The 21,027-nt window shown below is 48.7% G+C and overlaps 1 protein-coding gene across 7 annotated transcripts in view; it reads right to left on the bottom strand.

Annotated features, from left to right (window-relative positions):
- The window catches only part of ZBTB20 (zinc finger and BTB domain containing 20), a 980,340-nt gene that overhangs the window by 940,962 nt on the left and 18,351 nt on the right, over positions 1-21,027 (bottom strand). For all 7 annotated transcript variants that reach the window (XM_056559924.1, XM_056559920.1, XM_056559918.1 and 4 more), the window contains exon 2: positions 1,475-1,663. The gene's annotated coding sequence lies outside the window, so the exon portion shown is untranslated. The remainder of the gene's footprint in view (positions 1-1,474; positions 1,664-21,027) is intronic.

Genomic DNA, 21,027 nt, shown 5'->3' with positions numbered 1-21,027 from the left:
GAAAACCAATGATTTCGGCCAAATGGCGGGATGGATCCAGGCACGGTAGGCATCAAACTGATCAGCGTCCCCTGCACTACCCGCCAGTACCGCTGGTTAGTGCAGGGGGAGCAAGCTGACAGTTTTCCTTTTAATTGGGGACTGGCCATCTTCTAATACACAAGAATACTTCTAATATACAGAAAACCATAGTAATCATTATAATTACAAATGAATGCTCAGTTGAGGCCGTATTCTCTACAATCATACTAAAGCTTGCTCACTGCCCCAATGACCTTGTGCAGTGGCTGGATGGCTCATCAACTCCCAGCATACCTCGTTCTTTCCTTCCATCACTTTGAAATACTTTGTTTTGTAATGTGTAAGTTATGTAAGTGTAGCATGTGGTATGATGTATATGTATAGTGTAAGGCAGTGTTTCCCAACCAGGGTGCCTCCATGATCGGAGTTTTTCAACAGCTAGAGGTCCATAGAATGGGGAATAGGCGAAGCATCAATGAAATGCATTAAAGTATGTCAGGACATGATGGAAGTTGTAGTTATACAATAACTAGAGAGCCACGAATTAGGTAAACACTGCTGTAATTAGATACTTGACTAGACCAACCTATCCTTTCACTTGGAACACACTTGATGGGCTGAAGATTTATCTCATTTACATTATCGAAATTCTAAATTCATTAGAAAAGACAATTATTATCAGGGTTATTCTATTCTAAGGGTGAAATGGAAAAGAGAATCTGGATTCTCAACAAGAAGCTCATAACTCATGAAGACACCAGAAAGCTTTAAAGGGGTACTCCACTACTCCACTGCTGGGGCCCCCCCGTGACCTCCTGCAGCACCCGACATTGTAAACAAATGCTGGGTTTCTGCGGCAGTGGTCGTGACATCACAGCCTCCTGACATCACACCACGCCCCCATCATTCATGTGGATGGGAGGGGGCATTTTTGTCAACACGCCCCCTACCATAGACATAAATGATGGGGGTGTGGCGTGATGTCACGAGGGGATGTGGCTGCGACATCACGATCACGGCCTGGAAATGTGCAGAATACTGGAGCACCGGAGTACCCCTTTAAGACCCAAAGTAAAACAGGACATTCTGAAAAACTAATATTGACAAGGACTCCATGATGGAAGTAAAGGAGAAATTCAATAACAATGATCTTATTGGTGACGTCTGTCATCATGGGAACACATTGGGGACTCTACAGAAGGGTCAACCCCCTTGCTAACTGCTCAGAGAACTCTAGTAGTTCAATAGGGCTGACATGTCCTATAGGGCTGCGTCATTCTGGAACGTGGCCGAGATCACAGACTTCAGTGAGATCTTAATTTATGATCAGTAAATCATTTTTATTGAATTTTCCCTTTTATTAAAACAAGCAAGTGACTGCAACATTAAGAAGCCTCACATGTTACATTCAAGATGAAAGAATAAAATGAAATGGAATATAAATCCCCCGTACCTGAAATGTAAAGAGCGATCAGCAGGAAATCAGTCACTGATCCGCACAGACACCACCACGTGGACTCCGACTTGGTGAGATCATGCAATGGAGGAGATACATATTTTTTAGAATGAGGATGGAAGATGCAAATAATCCAAGTCTGGTAGATGCTTTCTCAGAAGCCATAGAAGGTGGATCTAGTTCAGGCTTAATAAAAGAAAGACCATTATTGGAGAAAGAACGTAGAATGACTCCTGAACAAAACCTGTATTACATTTACTGATACAATGTATCTGCCAATAAACATGATGGTGCATGTCATGGGAACAATATATATCTACAAGATAACTATACCACATCAAACCTGACATATGCGCAACAAGAGTTGGCAGAGAACCAAAGGTGAAATATTTTGCAAAAAAATTAGCAAATTAGGTTCTATTGAGCTACTTAAAAAGGTATATTCTAGCATCCGAATATTGTATATAATAAAACCATTTTATCTAATTCTATTGGGGGGTTTCCAGTTTAGGGTACCCCTTTGGGGGTTTCCCCTAAAGTTGTTCAACATTATATATTACCCTGTTACCCCCTGGGGTTTTGTTGTTTAGTAATAAAACCACCACACCAAAATATATAACTTGCTAATATAGTGTTATGACAAATTGTTCTGGCTTCAGCATGTTTTTGCATGATTTATCCCTGACCAGAAGTTATGCACTCCTCTCATTGCCAGTGTGGTGTTGTCTCAGCAGTTCCTTGCTCTTCCTCCTCTCCTGAGAGAAGGTGGTCTAGTCCTCTTATTGTCAGTGTGGTGTTGTCTCAGCAGTTCCCTGGCTCCTCCCTTTCTCCTGACATGAAGTTTTGTAGTTCTTTTATTGTCAGTGTGGTGTTGTCTCAGCAGTTCCCTGGCTCCTCCCTCTATACCGAGAGGAGACATCATCCTCTTAGTGTGGATGGATATTGTCTTGGTGAGCTCCAGCCCGCCCCTTGAGTGATATCATTTTGGGAAATTTGGGGAAGAATGAGGTGTGGTTACAGCATGCTGTCTTGTGCTGAACACTGTCACGGGCAGAGAAGTAGACAGGGAATAAATACAGGAGCAGCAGCAACCTCACTGATGTTCAATAGTCTGCTGTGACAGAATATGTTCTTTAGGAGCCTCGAGCAGGGTTACAGAGCAGCCTGCAGTGATTCGATGAAAAGACCCAGCACAGCACAGCAGACTCTGGGAGGAAGTGAATGCATGGTGAGTGAGGGTGGGCTCAATGCTTGCCTCGGACATGCCCCTTCTGAACAGTGGATGTCAGAATGAGTGAGCAGCAGAACAGAGGGATTTGTGAGCCAAATACAGAAGCTTGACACAAACAAGACCAAAAGCATCTGCATGACCTTGTGGATAATAAATAGAAGTATTATTTTTTTTCTTTGATATGACAAGTACGATTTAAATGTCTTGTGGAAGAAACAGGAGGAGGTACAAATTGAGGGGCACATTTTATTACAATAACAGCAGAACATTGGTTGCCCTACGGTGCTTGTACGCTTTTCCCATGAAGAAACACAACAGACCTCCTCTGCTTTGGATGGAGAGCGGTTCAAGGAGGGTCGGTGAGAATTACGGTGAATTTCCTCCCTCATAGAGCTTGCTGCAAATTCTCAAATGTATACATCTCAATTTTCACTAAATGCTAAACTTATTTTTTAGCTACATTTAAAAATATAACAAAATGTCACCAATCAAAAAAAATATAAATATATATTAAAGTGTAGCAATAAAAACATATATTTAGTTACTAATAAGCACTGAAGACAATAGAAAATACCTGCACTCACCGCAAGACAAGGGACTTGAAGCTCCTACATGGAACACGCCAGAGGACTGGGACTGCAGCAATGCGTGGATGCTCAGAGGCAATCACCGGTAATTTCGTGCAAGGTGCGCTTCATCCGGCCTCGAGGCCGGATGAAGCGCACCTTGCGCAAAATTACCAGTGATTGCCTCTGACATCCACGCATTGCTGCAGTCCCGGTCCTCCAGCGTGTTCCATATAGGAGCTTCAAGTCCCTTGTCTTGCTCAGGTAATTTCGCTTCAAGTCCCTTGCCTTGCACCGGTAATTTCGTGCAAGGTGTGCTTCATCCGGCCGAGGCCGAATGAAACGCACCTTGCACAAAATTACTGGTGATTGCCTCTGAGTATCTACGCATTGCTGCAGTCCCGGTCCTCCGGCGTGTTCCATGTAGGAGCTTCAAGTCCCTTGCCTTGCACCGGTAATTTCGCGCAAGGTGTGCTTCATCCGGCCGAGGCCGAATGAAGCGCACCTTGCACGAAATTACCGGTGATTGCCTCCGAGCATCCACGCAATGCTGCAGTCCCGGTCCTCCACCGTGTTCCATGTAGGAGCTTCAAGTCCCTTGCATTGCTCCGGCAATTTCGCTTCAAGTCCCTTGCCTTGCACCGGTAATTTTGCGCAAGGTGTGCTTCATCCGGCCGAGGCCGAATGAAACGCACCTTGCATGAAATTACTGGTGATTGCCTCTGAGTATCTAGGCATTGCTGCAGTCCCGGTCTTCCGGCGTGTTCCATGTAGGAGCTTCAAGTCCCTTGCCTTGCACCGGTAATTTCGCGCAAGGTGTGCTTCATCCGGCTGAGGCCGAATGAAGCGCACCTTGCACGAAATTACCGGTGATTGCCTCCGAGCATCCACGCAATGCTGCAGTCCCGGTCCTCCACCGTGTTCCATGTAGGAGCTTCAAGTCCCTTGCATTGCTCCGGCAATTTCGCTTCAAGTCCCTTGCCTTGCACCGGTAATTTCGCGCAAGGTGTGCTTCATCCGGCCGAGGCCGAATGAAACGCACCTTGCATGAAATTACTGGTGATTGCCTATGAGTATCTACGCATTGCTGCAGTCCCGGTCTTCCGGCGTGTTCCATGTAGGAGCTTCAAGTCCCTTGCCTTGCACTGGTAATTTCGCGCAAGGTGTGCTTCATCCAGCCAAGGCCGGATGAAGCGCACCATGCACGAAATTACCGGTGATTGCCTCTGAGCATCCACGCATTGCTGCAGTCCCAGTCCTCCGGCGTGTTCCATGTAGGAGCTTCAAGTCCTTTGCCTTGCGGTGAATGCAGGTATTTTCTATTGTCTTATTGTCTTTCTGTTGCTTATCATGTTCTAAGGCTATGCTGTATCTATATCCTAGCACTACCGGGGACTATACTGTGGTTTGTCTTTATCTGCGTTGTTGCCATTCCACTTTAGCTCAGAAGTTAACTCCCACCAAGCCAGAGACAAGCAGTGCATTCCCCACTTCTTTGCACACACGTATACATTTAGTTACAGCAATAAAATTTCTGGCATGAGCTTGGTAGGACTTCGGGTCAAAGCTTATGGGGACATGAACTGAAAAGGTCCAAATGGTGCTGAGGAGAGTGGAGGCTGATAAAAGTGAAAAAATAAAAATGTAGCTGAAAGACAACAACATGTGATCCATTTTATATCTGATCCTCCCAAACCTCTGCAGACACTCACACGCGGGGAGCCGTGAAAAGCCTGCATTGTGCAACCTCCTCACATCTCTCCGGCTCTGCCAAAATGGCTCCGGTGTGTTCATAGATCTGGGCCGGCTACAATGGGTGGCAAAAGCCAAGCAAATTTAATATGAATGTATGTGGGACCTGTATACGCGTGCGCACGCCTGCGGGGGCTTCTATGTACAGACGCTATACATGGCATTTACAATCAGTTTGTCTTATAATCTGACTAATTTTTGGAAACAATGTACCAAAATCAGTGACAAAGCAATTTAGCGAAATGGTGTTTAGTTTTTTTGAACTATTATAGAACGAATAAAGATCCAATTACTGCAATTATTTTCAGATTTCTGTGCAATTATTTTCGGACCAAACACAATTAGCTACAGTGGGTGCGCATGCAGTATTTTGCCACATTTTTTGACAGGTAAACCATCTGAAAAAATCCATTTTAAGCCATTTTTTAAACCAATGAATTGCTTGAGTTCAATGATAAAACGTCTGTAAGTTCTCAAGTTTATTATAGACCTCAAATGATGTGACAGTGCCATCCTGTTATGCCTAAAAAATATCAGTTCTTTGGGTAAATTAGTCTATGTCCCCACTGTTTTTTTGTCCAGACTTTTAGGGTACGTTCACACGAGCAGACCCACAGAGTATTTTACACTGCAGATCCGCTGCTGAAGGACTTCTGCATGGTGGCTTTACATTTGCCTGCTCGGAGCAGGAATACGACGCCACGAGCAGACACACTGCGATGTGCGAGTCGCAGTGCGCATGCACAGTATACTCGCACATCCCGGGAGCTCTCAGCCTAGCTCATGGAGCAGGTGGAGCGGCTGCAATGTGTGCGAGTACACCGCGCATGCGCAGCGACTTGCACATCGCTTCAGTGTGTCTGCTTGTAGCGGTGTATTGCCGCTCCGAGCAGGCACATGTAAAGACACCATGCAGCAGTCCTTCAGTGGCAGATCCGCAGTGTAAAATACGCTGTGGGTCCGCTCGTGTGAACGTACCCTTAGGCTATGTTCACATGGCAGAATTTCCAAGCTGGATTCTGTGGAAATATTCTGCTTCGAAGTTCCGCTGCTGAAGAGTCCCATTGATTTCAATGGGAAAGCATTACAGCATGCTCTGGTTATGGCATTTTTGTGGTGTTTTTCCGATCATATACTTTTATAGGTGGAAAAAAATGCCAGACAAAAAGGCCATGTGTGTACAGATATTGGCACACCTTTCCCCCCAACTCTTCAATATACCTACAGTGGGGATCAAAAGTTTGGGCACCTCAGGTAAAAATTTGTATTAATGTGCATAAAGAAGTCAAGGAAAGATGGAAAATCTCCAAAAGGCATCAAATTACAGATTAGATATTCTTATAATATGTAATCAAAAATTTGATTTTATTTCCATCATTTACACTTTCAAAAACAAAAAAAATGGCATCTGCAAAAGTTTGGGCACCCTGCAGAATTTATAGCATGCACTGCCCCCTTTGCAAAGCTGAGACCTGCCAGTGTCATGGATTGTTCTCAATCATCATCTGGGAAGACCAGGTGATGTCAATCTCAAAGGTTTTAAATGCCCAGACTCATCTGACCTTGCCCCAACAATCAGCACCATGGGTTCTTCTAAGCAGTTGACTAGAAATTTGAAACTGAAAATAGTTGACGCTCACAAAGCTGGAGAAGGCTATAAGAAGATAGCAAAACGTTTTCAGATGTCAATATCCTCTGTTTGGAATGTAATTAAGAAATGGCAGTCATCAGGAACAGTGGAAGTTAAAGCAAGATCTGGAAGACCAAGAAAAATATCAGACAGAACAGCTTGCAGGATTGTGAGAAAAACAATTCAAAACCCACGTTTGACTGGACAATCCCTCCAGAAAGATCTGACAGACACTGGAGTTGTGGTACACTATTCCACTATAAAGAGATACTTGTACAAATATGGTCTTCATGGAAGAGTCAGCAGAAGAAAACCTCTTCTACGTCCTCACCACAAAAATCAACGTATGAACTCTGAAAATGAACATATAGACAAGCCTGATGCATTTTGGAAACAAGTTCTGTGGACCGATGAGGTTAAAATTGAACTTTTTGGCCGGAATGAGCAAAGGTACGTTTGGAGAAGAAGGGGAACAGAATTTAATGAAAAGAACCTCTGTCCAACTGTTAAGCATGGGGGTGGATCAATCATGCTTTGGGGTTGTATTGCAGCCAGTGGCACATAGAACATCTTACGAGTAGATGGAAAAATTGAGTAAATAAAATTTCAGCAAATTTTGGATGCTAACTTGATGCCATCTGAGAAAAAGCTGAAGTTAAAGAGAGGATGGCTTCTACAAATGGATAATGATCCTAAACACCTCGAAATCCACGGAGGATTACATCAAGAGGCGTAAACTGAAGGTTTTGCCATGGCCCTCACAATCTCCTGACCTCAACATAATTGAAAATCTTTGGATAGACCTTAAAAGAGCAATGCGTGACAGACAGCCCAGAAATCTCAAAGAACTGGAAGACTTTTGTAAGGAAGAATGGGCAAAGATACCTCAAACAAGAATTGTAAGACTCTTGGCTGGCTACAAAAAGCGTTTACAAGCTGTGATACTTGCCAAAGGGGGCAGTACAAGATATTAACTCTGCAGGGTGCCCAAACTTTTGCAGATGCCATTTTTTTGTTTCTGTTATTTTGAAAGTGTAAATGATGGAAATAAAATCTAACTTTTGTTGACATATTATAAGAATGTCTAATCTGTAATTTGATGCCTTTTGGAGATTTTTCCATCTTTCCTTGGTTTCTTTATGCACATTAATACAAATTTTTACCTGGGGTGCCCAAACTTTTGATCCCCACTGTAGGACCTATACCAGTGATTCCCAACCGCGGTGCCGCGGCACACGTGTGTGCTGTTCGCCACTGGCCGTGGTGCTGCGGGATTTTGCTGTGATTTTTTTTTAACCCCTTAAGGACCAAGGACGTACCGGTACGTCCTTGGTCCTGCTCTTCTGATATAACGCGGGGTTACACAGTAACCCCGCGTCACATCACGGCGGGCCCGGCGTCATAGTGAAGCCGGGACCCGCCTCTAATAGCGCGCAGCACCGATCACGGCGCCGCGCGCTATTAACCCTTTAGCCGCGCGCTCAGAGCTGAGCCGCGCGGCTAAAAGTGAAAGTTCCCGGCTAGCTCAGTCGGGCTGTTCGGGATAGCCGCGGCTAATCGCGGCATCCCGAACAGCTGTCCTGAGCTGCCTCCTCGCTGTCCGATCGCCGAATGACTGCTCAGTGCCTGAGATCCAGGCATGAGCAGTCATGCGGCAGAATCGTTGATCACTGGTTTCTTATGAGAAACCAGTGATCAACATAGAAGATCAGTGTGTGCAGTGTTATAGGTCCCTATGGGACCTATAACACTGCAAAAAAAAAGTGAAAAAAAAAAAAGTGAATAAAGATCATTTAACTCCTCCCCTATTAAAAGTTTGAATCACCCCCCTTTTCCAATAAAAAAAAAAACACAGTATAAATAAAAATAAAAATAAACATATATGGTATCGCCGCGTGCGGAAATGTCTGAATTATAAAAATATATCATTAATTAAACCGCTCGGTCAATGGCGTGCGCGCAAAAAAATTCCAAAGTCAAAATAGTGCATTTTTGGTCACTTTTTATATCATTTAAAAATAAATAAAAAGCGATCAATAAGTCCTATCAATGCAAAAATGGTACCGTTAAAAACTTCAGATCACGGCGCAAAAAATGAGCCCTCATCCCGCCCCATACACGGAAAAATAAAAAAAGTTATAGGGGTCGGAAGATGACAATTTTAAACGTATTAATTTTCCTGCATGTAGTTATGATTTTTTCCAGAAGTCCGACAAAATTAAACCTATATAAGTAGGGGATCATTTTAATCATATGGACCTACAGAATACATATCAGGTGTCATTTTTACCGAAAAATGTACTACGTAGAAACGGAAGCCCCCAAAAATTACAAAACAGCGTTTTTTTTTCAATTTTGTCGCACAATGATTTTTTTCCTGTTTCACCGTCGATTTTTGGGCAAAATGACTGACGTCATTACAAAGTAGAATTGGTGGCGCAAAAAATAAGCCATCATATGGATTTTTAGGTGCAAAATTGAAAGAGTTATGATTTTTTAAAGGCAAGGAGCAAAAAACGATCTTCACCTGCGCCGGACTCCCGTGCCTGCCGTGGACCTGCAAGCTGCGCGGGCCGGCTTGCTTAAGGTACTGTACCCTTTCCACCCCTCTGTTACCCCTTCTCAACCCTGTCCAACCCTCCCCCCCCCAATCACCCGGGTCCACCCTATACCCCCCCCGTCACCCATGTCCGCCCCCCCGTCACCCAGTCCGCCCCCCCTGTCACCCAGTCTGCCCCCCCTGTCACCCATGTCCATCCCCCCTGTCACCCAGTCCGCCCCCCCGTCACCCAGTTTGCCCCCCCCCCTTGTCACCCAGGCTGCCCCCCCCCTTGTCAACCATGTCCACCCCCCATCACCCATGTCCACCCCTCCTGTCACCCCTGTCCACCCTCCTGTCACCCATGTTCACATCCCTGTCCACCCTCCTTTCACCCATGTTCACCCTCCTGTCATCTCTTTCACTCCCGTCCACCCTCCTGTCACCCATGTTCACCCTCCTGTCACCCATGTTCACCACCCCCCGTCATCCATATCCACCCCCCCTGTCCACCCTCCTGTCACCCCTGTCCACCCTCCTCTCACCCCTGTTCACACCCATGTTCACCCTTCTGTCATCCCTTTCACTCCCGTCCACCCCCCCTGTCACCCATGTTCACCCCCCCTGTCAACCATGTTCACCCCCTCCTGTCATCCCTTTCACTCCCGTCCACCCTCCTGTCACCCATGTCCACCCCCCCCTGTCACCCATATCCACCCCCCGTCACCCATGTCCACCCCTCCTGTCACCCCTGTCCACCCTCCTGTCACCCATGTTCACATCCCTGTCCACCCTCCTTTCACCCATGTTCACCCTCCTGTCATCCCTTTCACTCCCGTCCACCCCCCGTCACCCATGTTCACCCCCCCTGTCACCCATGTTCACCCCCTCCTGTCATCCCTTTCACTCCCGTCCACCCTCCTGTCACCCATGTCCACCCCCCCTGTCCACCCTCCTGTCACCCATGTTCACCCTCATCCACCCTCCTGTCACCCATGTTCACCCTTCTGTCATCCTTTTCACTTCCGTCCACCCTCCTGTCACCCATGTTCACCACCCCCGTCACCCCTGTCCACCCCCCCGTCCACCCTCCTGTCACCCCTGTTCAGCCTCCTGTCACCCCTGTTCAGCCTCCTGTCACCCATGTTCCCCCTCCTGTCATCCCTTTCACTCTAGTCCACCCCCCCGTCACCCCTGTCAACCCCCCCGTCACCCCTGTCCACCCTCTTGTCACCTTAGTCCACCCTCCTGTCACCCATGTTCACCACCCCCGTCATCCCTGTCCACCCTCCTGTCACCCCTGTCCACCCTCCTGTGACCCCTGTTCACACCCATGTTCACCCTCCTGTCATCCCTTTCACTCCCGTCCACCCCCCTGTCACCCATGTTCACCCCCTCCTGTCACCCATGTTCACCCCCACCTGTCACCCATGTTCACCCCCTCTTGTCATCCCTTTCACTCCCGTCCACCCTCCTGTCACCCATGTTAACCCTCATCCACCCTTCCTGTCACCCAAGTTCACCACCCCCGTCACCCATGTTCACCACCCCCGTCACCCATGTTCACCACCCCCGTCACCCATGTTCACCACCCTCGTCACCCATGTTCACCACCCCCGTCACCCATGTTCACCACCCCCGTCACCCATGTTCACCACCCCCGTCACCGTTCCCCCTCCTGTCATCCCTTTCACTCCCGTCCACCCTGTCCACCCTCCTGTCACCCATGTTCACACCCCTGTCCACCCTCCTGTTACCCATGTTCACCCTCTCCCGTAACCCATGTCCACCCCCCTCCTGTCACCCATGTTCACCCTCCTGTCACCCATGTTCACCCTCCTGTCATCCCTTTCACTCCCGTCCACCCCTCCTGTCACCCATGTTCACCCCCCGCCACCCATGTCCACCCACCCCCATCCACCCTCCTGTCACCCCAGTCTACCCTCCTGTCATCCCTGTCACCCCCATCCACCCTCCTGTCGACCCATGTACACTCCTCTACACCCCTCTGTCCACTCCTCTACACCCGTCACCCATGTACGCTCCTCTACACCCCTCTGTCCACTCCTCTACACCCGTCACCAATGTTCGCTTCTCTACACCCCTCTGTCCACTCCTCTACACACCTGTCACCCATGTATGCTCCTCTATACCCCTCTGTCCACTCCTCTACACCCATCTGTCCACTCCTCTACACACCCGTCACCCATGTACGCTCCTCTACACCCCTCTGTCCACTCCTCTACACACCTGTCACCCATGTACGCTCCTCTACACCCCTGTCACCCATGTACACTCCTCTACACCCCTCTGTCCACTCCTCTACACCCCTTTGTCACCCATGTACGCTCCTCTACACCCCTCTGTCCACTCCTCTACAACCCTGTCACCCATGTACGCTCCTCTACACCCCTCTGTACACTCCTCTACGCCCCTGTCACCCATGTATGCTCCTCTACACCCCTCTGTCCGCTCCTCTACAGCCGTCACCTCTGTCCACTCCTCTACACCCGTCACCCATGTACGCTCCTCTATACCCCTCTGTCCACTCATCTACACCCCTCTGTCCACTCCTCTACACCCCTGTCACCCATGTACGCTTCTCTACACCCCTCTGTACACTCCTCTACACCCGTCACCCATGTACGCTCCTCTACACCCGTCACTCATGTACGCTCCTCTGCACCCCTCTGTCCGCTCCTCTGCACCCCTGTCCACTCCTCTACACCCCTGTCACCCATGTACACTCCTCTACACCCCTCTGTCCACTCCTCTACACCCATTACCCATGTCCGCTTCTCTACACCCGTCACCCATGTACGCTCCTCTACACCCCTCTGTACACTCCTCTACACCCGTCACCCATGTACACTCCTCTACACCCCTCTGTCCACTCCTACACCCCTGTCACCCATGTACGCTCCTCTACACCCCTCTGTTCGATCCTCTACATCCCAGTCACCCATGTACGCTCCTCTACACCCCTCTGTCTGCTCCTCTTCACCCCTCTGTCCACTCCTCTACACCCCTGTCACCCATGTACGCTCCTCTACACCCCTCTGTACGCTCCTCTACACCTGTCACCCATGTACACTCCTCTACACCCCTGTACACTCCTCTACACCCTTGTCACCCATGTACACTCTTCTACACCCCTCTGTACACTCCTCTACACCCCTCTAAACCCCTTTGTCACCCCTCTGTCCACTCCTCTACACACCTGTCACCCATGTATACTCCTCTATACCCCTCTGTCCACTCCTCTACACCCCACTGTCCACTCCTCTACACACCCGTCACCCATGTACGCTCCTCTACACCCCTCTGTCCACTCCTCTACACACCTGTCACCCATGTACGCTCCTCTACACCCGTCCCCCATGTACGCTCCTCTACACCCCTCTGTCCACTCCTCTACAACCCTGTCACCCATGTACGCTCCTCTACACCCCTCTGTACACTCCTCTACGCCCCTGTCACCCATGTATGCTCCTCTACACCCCTCTGTCCGCTCCTCTACAGCCGTCACCTCTGTCCACTCCTCTACACCCCTGTCACCCATGTACGCTCCTCTATACCCCTCTGTCCACTCCTCTACACCCCTCTGTCCATTCCTCTACACCCCTGTCACCCATGTAAGCTTCTCTACACCCCTCTGTACACTCCTCTACACCAGTCACCCATGTACGCTCCTCTACACCCGTCACTCATGTACGCTCCTCTACACCCCTCTGTCCGCTCCTCTACACCCCTCTGTCCGCTCCTCTGCACCTCTGTCCACTCCTCTACACCCCTGTCACCCATGTACACTCCTCTACACCCCTCTGTCCACTCCTCTACACCCCTGTTACCCATGTCCGCTTCTCTACACCCCTGTCACCCATGTACGCTCCTCTACACCCCTCTGTACACTCCTCCACACCCGTCACCCATGTACACTCCTCTACACCCCTCTCTCCACTCCTACACCCCCTGTCACCCATGTTCGCTCCTCTACACCCCTCTGTCCACTCCTCTACACCTCTCTGTTCGATCCTCTACACCCGTCACCCATGTACGCTCCTCTACACCCCTCTGTACGCTCCTCTACACCCCTGTCACCCATGTACACTCCTCTACACCCCTGTCACCCATGTACACTCTTCTACACCCCTCTGTACACTCCTCTACACCCCTCTAAACCCCTTTCTCACCCATGTCCACCCCTCTACATCCCTCTGTCACCCATGTCCACTCTTCTACACACCTTGTCACCCATGTAAAAAAAAGTTTGGCGCCTAATAGATTTGTTATGCAGGTTTAACGGTGAAGAATTGTGTGTGGAAGAAATCGTGATGATGGCCCGGACCAGATGGAGAAGAGAAGGCAACATTGCAAATTAGAGAAGATGTCATTGGTGAGTTGCTGTATAAAGCAGCACTTTAAACTACATACCCACTGATAAATAGATATAGTGCATTGCGTTTTTTACCATTTTCCCTTTTTTTTTTTGCTCGTCAACCTCGGTAGCGGTGCCCTGCGGAATTATTTTTTTTCGAGGTGTGCCCCGACCCGAAAAAGGTTGGTAAATACTGACCTATATTAATACATACTACTTTTGGAAAGAACACAAAAAAACAGCATCTTGGAGGTGAAAAATATTTGTGTTTTTGCTGCTTTTTTCAGATCACCAAACATAAGTTTATGTGTGTATATGTATCCCTTTCCTGTGCTGTGATATGCAGTGTGGTTAGAAGCACCCACCAGGGGAAGTCACCCAACATGTATGTCGGGCGTCTGCATGTTAGGGCTCGTTCACACGGCCGCCTGCCTCCCGTTAAAAAAATCCCCATTCTGCAATCTGTTTACTACTTTTGCAAATGGGTTGCAAACGGCTGTAAAAGGATCCCATTGATCTCAATGGGATTTTTTTTACAGTCCTCTATCGCCTGTTTGCATCAGTTTCGTTTGCAATTTATTTTTGACGGCCAAAAGACGCTGAATGCAGAATTTTTTTGCCCATCAAAAATAACGGATGAGAATCGGGTCTTTTAAATTTAACACTGAAGTCTATGGCAAACAGATGAACATTTAATGTCATCCGTTTGCCCCCGGTTTATACTATCTGTTATTACTTCTGAGCATGCTCAGAAAAGGCGAAATAGGCAGACTCCTGCAGTGTTGTAGGACTACTACTACTCCCATCATGGAACAGACTCCTTTCCATGATGGGACTAGTAGTTCCCCCAGATGCAGGAGTCTACATTAGTGCTTGTAATATTACCCCCATCATGGAACAGAGTCTGGGGGTAGTAGCACTGAGGGATTGATCGCACTGGGTCTATACATACACATACAGACACTAGGGTCACCTGTTAACAGGAGCAGGCGGGATTGGACACACATGATGCGGAAGTGGGCAGGAGCGGAACAAACACCCTACGGGAGCGGGTGGTGATGGTTAGAAATTCACTGGGAGCGCGTGCTAGTGGGGTTAAAATAACAGTCCCGCGCAGGGCTCTAGCCCAGGAGGTCCACACTATTCCATCCAGCAGACCCAAAATGCATACATCCCGAATAAAGACCAAAATGACCTCCATTAGGTATATGGATCTGTGGAATGTATACACTGGTGTTGGGGCATTTGTTGTGTCATAAAACGAGGTTTTATGCACCAACCTAATTTTATTTTTTTTTGCAAATGGCTGTAGAGGTAGGTTTTTTTTTTGCATCACCAACAAAAACCTGGATTTCGGGAACTAATTTAATGTATAGGGTTCTATTTTGAGATGTCAAAGGTCCTGCAAATATATGGATCCTAATACAAATATAAAAGCTTGAATTGACACAAAAACTATGTTTCTGGAACAAACAGGTTTTGTCGTGAGACGGACAGGGAAGCATTTCCGCGGTAGTAACAGCGAATCAGTAAGGTGCATATTTTTATCTGGATCTGCAACAATTATTTGGCGATCTTGACTCCCCTCCCTATTAAAGGGGTTCTCCACTGCCCCAGCGTTCGGAACATTGTTTTCCGAATGCTGGGTGCGGGGGCCGTGATGTCACGACCACGCCCCTCATGACATCACACCACACCCCATCAATGCAAGTCTGAGAGGGGGTGTGGTGGCTGCCACGCCCTCTCCCATAGACTTGCATTGAGGGGGCATGCCACACCGCACGCAACCATGCCCCCTGCAGCCAGCATTCGGAACAAAATATTCCGTATGCTGGGGCAGTGGAGTACCCCTTTAAATTAATGGGGAAAATCTGCAACAAATCTTTCTGCAGCAGAAAATGACGCACTGCGAATAAAGAGGAGATTTGTGCAAATTTGCTCAGAAACCCCTCGGCTATTCCACAATGCACCCCAACAATCCAGGTGGGAAAGGCTTGAACGTACGGCGACAAACTGCAGTGAAAAATAGAGTAAAACAGGGATATTAGGAGTAACGGGATGAAGTGTTAGCGTATGGAAAGTTCCCTCCTGATATAAATATAGTTGATGTATAACGTGAAGTCGACGAGGAGCAGATTATTACAGCGACAATTATCGTTCATTAATGTGCCACTTCTCACCATTACCCTACTGTGCGAATGTACGGCGTGGAACTCCATCAATACACATTATGTGAGGAGAGGTTAATAGGAAGTGTAAAGAGGAATGTGAGATATGCGATATACAGGAATGAGAATGAGCGCTGGAGGACACCGCAAATGTTACAGATGGTGGCGAACCTAACCCATAATGGGGGATCCTGATACCTAGAAGCGGTTCTAAGAAGTACAGACAAATAGGCTTTATAAATATAACATAATATAGGGCAAAGAGAAGCGTTTCCCAACCAGGGTGCCACCAGCCATTGAAAAACTATAACGCCCAGCATTCCTGGACAGCCAGCAGCTGGATGGAAGTGCTTGGTTTCCTCCAGACATGATGCTGCCCCCACCATGATCACTGTAGGGATGGTATTGGGCAGGTGATGGGCAGTACCTGGTTTCCCCCAGACATGATGCTGCCCCCACCATGATCACTGTAGGGATGGTATTGGGCAGGTGATGGGCAGTGCCTGGTTTCCTCTAGACATGATGCTGCCCCCACCATGATCACTGTAGGGATGGTATTGGGCAGGTGATGGGCAGTGCCTGGTTTCCTCCAGACATGATGCTGCCCCCACCATGATCATTATAGAGATGGTATTGGGCAGGTGATGGGCAGTACCTGGTTTCCCCCAGACACGATGCTGCCCCCACCATGACCACTGTAGGGATGGTATTGGGCAGGTGAAGGGCAGTGCCTGGTTTCCCCCAGACATGATGCTGCCCCCACCATGATCACTGTAGGGATGGTATTGGGCAGGTGATGGGCAGTGCCTGGTTTCCCCCAGACATGATGCTGCCCCCACCATGATCACTATAGGGATGGTATTGGGGAGGTGATGGGCAGTGCCTGGTCTCCCCAGACATGATGCTGTTCCCACCATGATCACTGTAGGGATGTATTGGGCAGGTGATGGGCAGTGCCTGGTTTCCCCCAGACATGATGCTGCCCCCACCATGATCACTATAGGGATGGTATTGGGGAGGTGATGGGCAGTGCCTGGTCTCCCCAGACATGATGCTGCCCCCACCATCATCACTGTAGGGATGGTATTGGGCAGGTGATGGGCAGTGCCTGGTTTCCCCCAGACATGATGCTGCCCCCACCATGATCACTGTAGGGATGGTATTGGGCAGGTGATGGGCAGTGCCTGGTTTCCTCCAGACATGATGCTGCTCCCACTATGATCACTGTAGGGATGGTATTGGGCAGGTGATGGGCAGTGCCTGGTTTCCTCCAGACATGATGCTGCCCCCACCATGATCACTGTAGGGATGGTATTGGGCAGGTGATGGGCAGTGCCTGGTTTCCCCCAGACATGATGCTGCCCCCACCATGATCACTATAGGGATGGTATTGGGGAGGTGATGGGCAGTGCCTGGTCTCCCCAGACATGATGCTGTTCCCACCATGATCACTGTAGGGATGGTATTGGGCAGGTGATGGGCAGTGCCTGGTTTCCCCCAGACATGATGCTGCCCCCACCATGATCACTGTAGGGATGGTATTGGGCAGGTGATGGGCAGTGCCTGGTTTCCTCCAGACATGATGCTGCCCCCACCATGATCACTGTAGGGATGGTATTGGGCAGGTGATGGGCAGTGCCTGGTTTCCTCTAGACATGATGCTGCCCCCACCATGATCACTGTAGGGATGGTATTGGGCAGGTGATGGGCAGTGCCTGGTTTCCTCTAGACATGATGCTGCCCCCACCATGATCACTGTAGGGATGGTATTGGGCAGGTGATGGGCAGTGCCTGGTTTCCTCCAGACATGATGCTGCCCCCACCATGATCATTATAGAGATGGTATTGGGCAGGTGATGGGCAGTACCTGGTTTCCCCCAGACACAATGCTGCCCCCACCATGACCACTGTAGGGATGGTATTGGGCAGGTGAAGGGCAGTGCCTGGTTTCCCCCAGACATGAAGCTGCCCCCACCATGATCACTGTAGGGATGGTATTGGGCAGGTGATGGGCAGTGCCTGGTTTCCCCCAGACATGATGCTGCCCCCACCATGATCACTATAGGGATGGTATTGGGGAGGTGATGGGCAGTGCCTGGTCTCCCCAGACATGATGCTGTTCCCACCATGATCACTGTAGGGATGGTATTGGGCAGGTGATGGGCAGTGCCTGGTTTCCCCCAGACATGATGCTGCCCCCACCATGATCACTATAGGGATGGTATTGGGGAGGTGATGGGCAGTGCCTGGTCTCCCCAGACATGATGCTGCCCCCACCATCATCACTGTAGGGATGGTATTGGGCAGGTGATGGGCAGTGCCTGGTTTCCCCCAGACATGATGCTGCCCCCACCATGATCACTGTAGGGATGGTATTGGGCAGGTGATGGGCAGTGCCTGGTTTCCTCCAGACATGATGCTGCTCCCACTATGATCACTGTAGGGATGGTATTGGGCAGGTGATGGGCAGTGCCTGGTTTCCTCCAGACATGATGCTGCCCCCACCATGATCACTGTAGGGATGGTATTGGGCAGGTGATGGGCAGTGCCTGGTTTCCCCCAGACATGATGCTGCCCCCTCCATGATCACTATAGGGATGGTATTGGGGAGGTGATGGGCAGTGCCTGGTCTCCCCAGACATGATGCTGTTCCCACCATGATCACTGTAGGGATGGTATTGGGCAGGTGATGGGCAGTGCCTGGTTTCCCCCAGACATGATGCTGCCCCCACCATGATCACTGTAGGGATGGTATTGGGCAGGTGATGGGCAGTGCCTGGTTTCCTCCAGACATGATGCTGCCCCCACCATGATCACTGTAGGGATGGTATTGGGCAGGTGATGGGCAGTGCCTGGTTTCCTCTAGACATGATGCTGCCCCCACCATGATCACTGTAGGGATGGTATTGGGCAGGTGATGGGCAGTGCCTGGTTACCTCCAGACATGATGCTGCCCCCACCATGATCATTGTAGAGATGGTATTGGGCAGGTGATGGGCAGTACCTGGTTTCCCCCAGACACGATGCTGCCCCCACCATGACCACTGTAGGGATGGTATTGGGCAGGTTATGGGCAGTGCCTGGTTTCCTCCAGACATGATGCTGCCCCCACCATGACCACTGTAGGGATGGTATTGGGCAGGTGATGGGCAGTACCTGGTTTCCTCTATACATGATGCTGCCCCCACCATGATCACTGCAGGGATGGTATTGGGCAGGTGATGGGCAGTGCCTGGTTTTCCCCAGACATGATGCTGCCCCCACCATGATCACTATAGGGATGGTATTGGGGAGGTGATGGGCAGTGCCTGGTCTCCCCAGACATGATGCTGTTCCCACCATGATCACTGTAGGGATGGTATTGGGCAGGTGATGGGCAGTGCTTGGTTTCCCCCAGACATGATGCTGCCCCCACCATGATCACTATAGGGAAGGTATTGGGCAGGTGATGGGCAGTGCCTGGTTTCCCCCAGACATGATGCTGCCCCCACCATGATCACTGTAGAGATGGTATTGGGCAGGTGATGGGCATTGCCTGGTTTACTCCAGACATGATACTGCCCCCACCATGATCACTGTAGGGATGGTACTGGACAGGTGATGGGCAGTGCCTAATTTCCTCTATACATGATGCTGCCCCCACCATGATCACTGTAGGGATGGTATTGGGCAGTTGATGGGCAATGCCTGGTTTCCTCCAGACATGATGCTGCCCCCACCATGATCACTGTAGGGATGGTACTGGGCAGGTGATGGGCAGTGCCTGGTTTCCTCTAGACATGCTGGTGCTTCCACCATGTTTCACTGTAGGATGGTATTGGACAGTGTCTGTGTGTGTAATGGGAAACGCTGGACTAAGTGCTCCTGAAGTAATCACTGAACATACAATATAATATGACAGTAAGAACTGGGGCCGTGCAGCATGACGGAGCTGCTAATAGTGATTCCGGGGTCAATGATCAGACTGTAAAGAAAACCAAGTGTCCTTATAAGTTTCCTGAAGAGCCTTTATAGTAATAATGATGGTGGGGAAGAGAATGTTGATGACGTACAGCAGCTACCACCATAATAATAATAATAATAAAGTGTATCTGGGTCACAGAACGCTACGTGTCCCTGTAAGCGCTGATCATCCTGATATCATTATCCGCTGTATATTAAAATTATCTCGGGGCTGTTACTGTAATGATCACCGCGTCCGAATATTACATTAATAATAAACAACAACACTGGGCAGTGGGGTCATCGGCATATAACACTGCACGCAGGTAGACCACGCGCTGTGTGATGAGAAGGACGTACACAGGGCACCTGCAGACTGATGACAATCCTGAGCCCCTAATGGATCTTCAAAGCCTCTGTTCACATGTTGCAGCGTTGGATGTGTGTACCGTGCGTACTAACTGGGCCCAGCGGCCCTCAGTGACTTATGGAGGGGTCCTGTTGTTTTGGTGGCCACTGCTAGGTCATAGTGTAAAAACTTGTGCACTGGACGTTATAATAACAAGTGATTTTGCTGGGTAGATTAGAATAATGTGCACATTGGGGATACTGATGCCATCCATGTGTAGTATAGATAATAATAATGTGCATTGTAGTTTATAATAACACTGACTGGAGATAACAGTGTAACAATAAAGTGCGATAGATGTTATACTTGTTATACTGACAGTGTGGATAAGATCATTATTTTTTCTATAATAATTATTGAAAATAAATATTAGTGTAGTGTAATATAACTGTGCAGAGTATATAACAGCATGATCAGTCATGGCCGTAAATGTTGTCCCCCCTGAAATGTTTCTAGAAAATTAAGTATTTCTCACAGGAAAGGATTGCAGTAACACATGTTTTGCTATACACATGTTTATTCCCTTTGTGTGTATTGGAACTAAACCAAAAAAGGAGGAAAAAAAGCTAATTGGACATAATGTCACCAAACTCCAAAAATGGGCCGGACAAAATTATTGGCCCCCTTTCAAAATTGTGGATAAATAAGATTGTTTCAAGCATGTGATGTTCCTTTATACTCACCTGGGGCAAGTAACAGGTGTGGGCAATATAAAAATCACACCTGAAAGCAGATAAAAAGGAGAGAAGTTCACTTAGTCTTTGCATTGTGTGTCTGTGTGTGCCACACTAAGCATGGACAACAGAAAGAGGAGAAGAGAACTGTCTGAGGACTTGTGAACCAAAATTGTGGAAAAATATCAACAATCTCAAGGTGACAAGTCCGTCTCCAGAGATCTAGATTTGTCTTTATCCACAGTGCGCAACATTATCAAG

This window comes from Hyla sarda, chromosome 2, assembly GCF_029499605.1.
Source record: "Hyla sarda isolate aHylSar1 chromosome 2, aHylSar1.hap1, whole genome shotgun sequence".
Taxonomy (NCBI): Eukaryota; Metazoa; Chordata; class Amphibia; order Anura; family Hylidae; genus Hyla; species Hyla sarda.
Note: the sequence above shows the minus strand (reverse complement) of the source record. Positions and strands in the feature narration are given on the sequence as shown.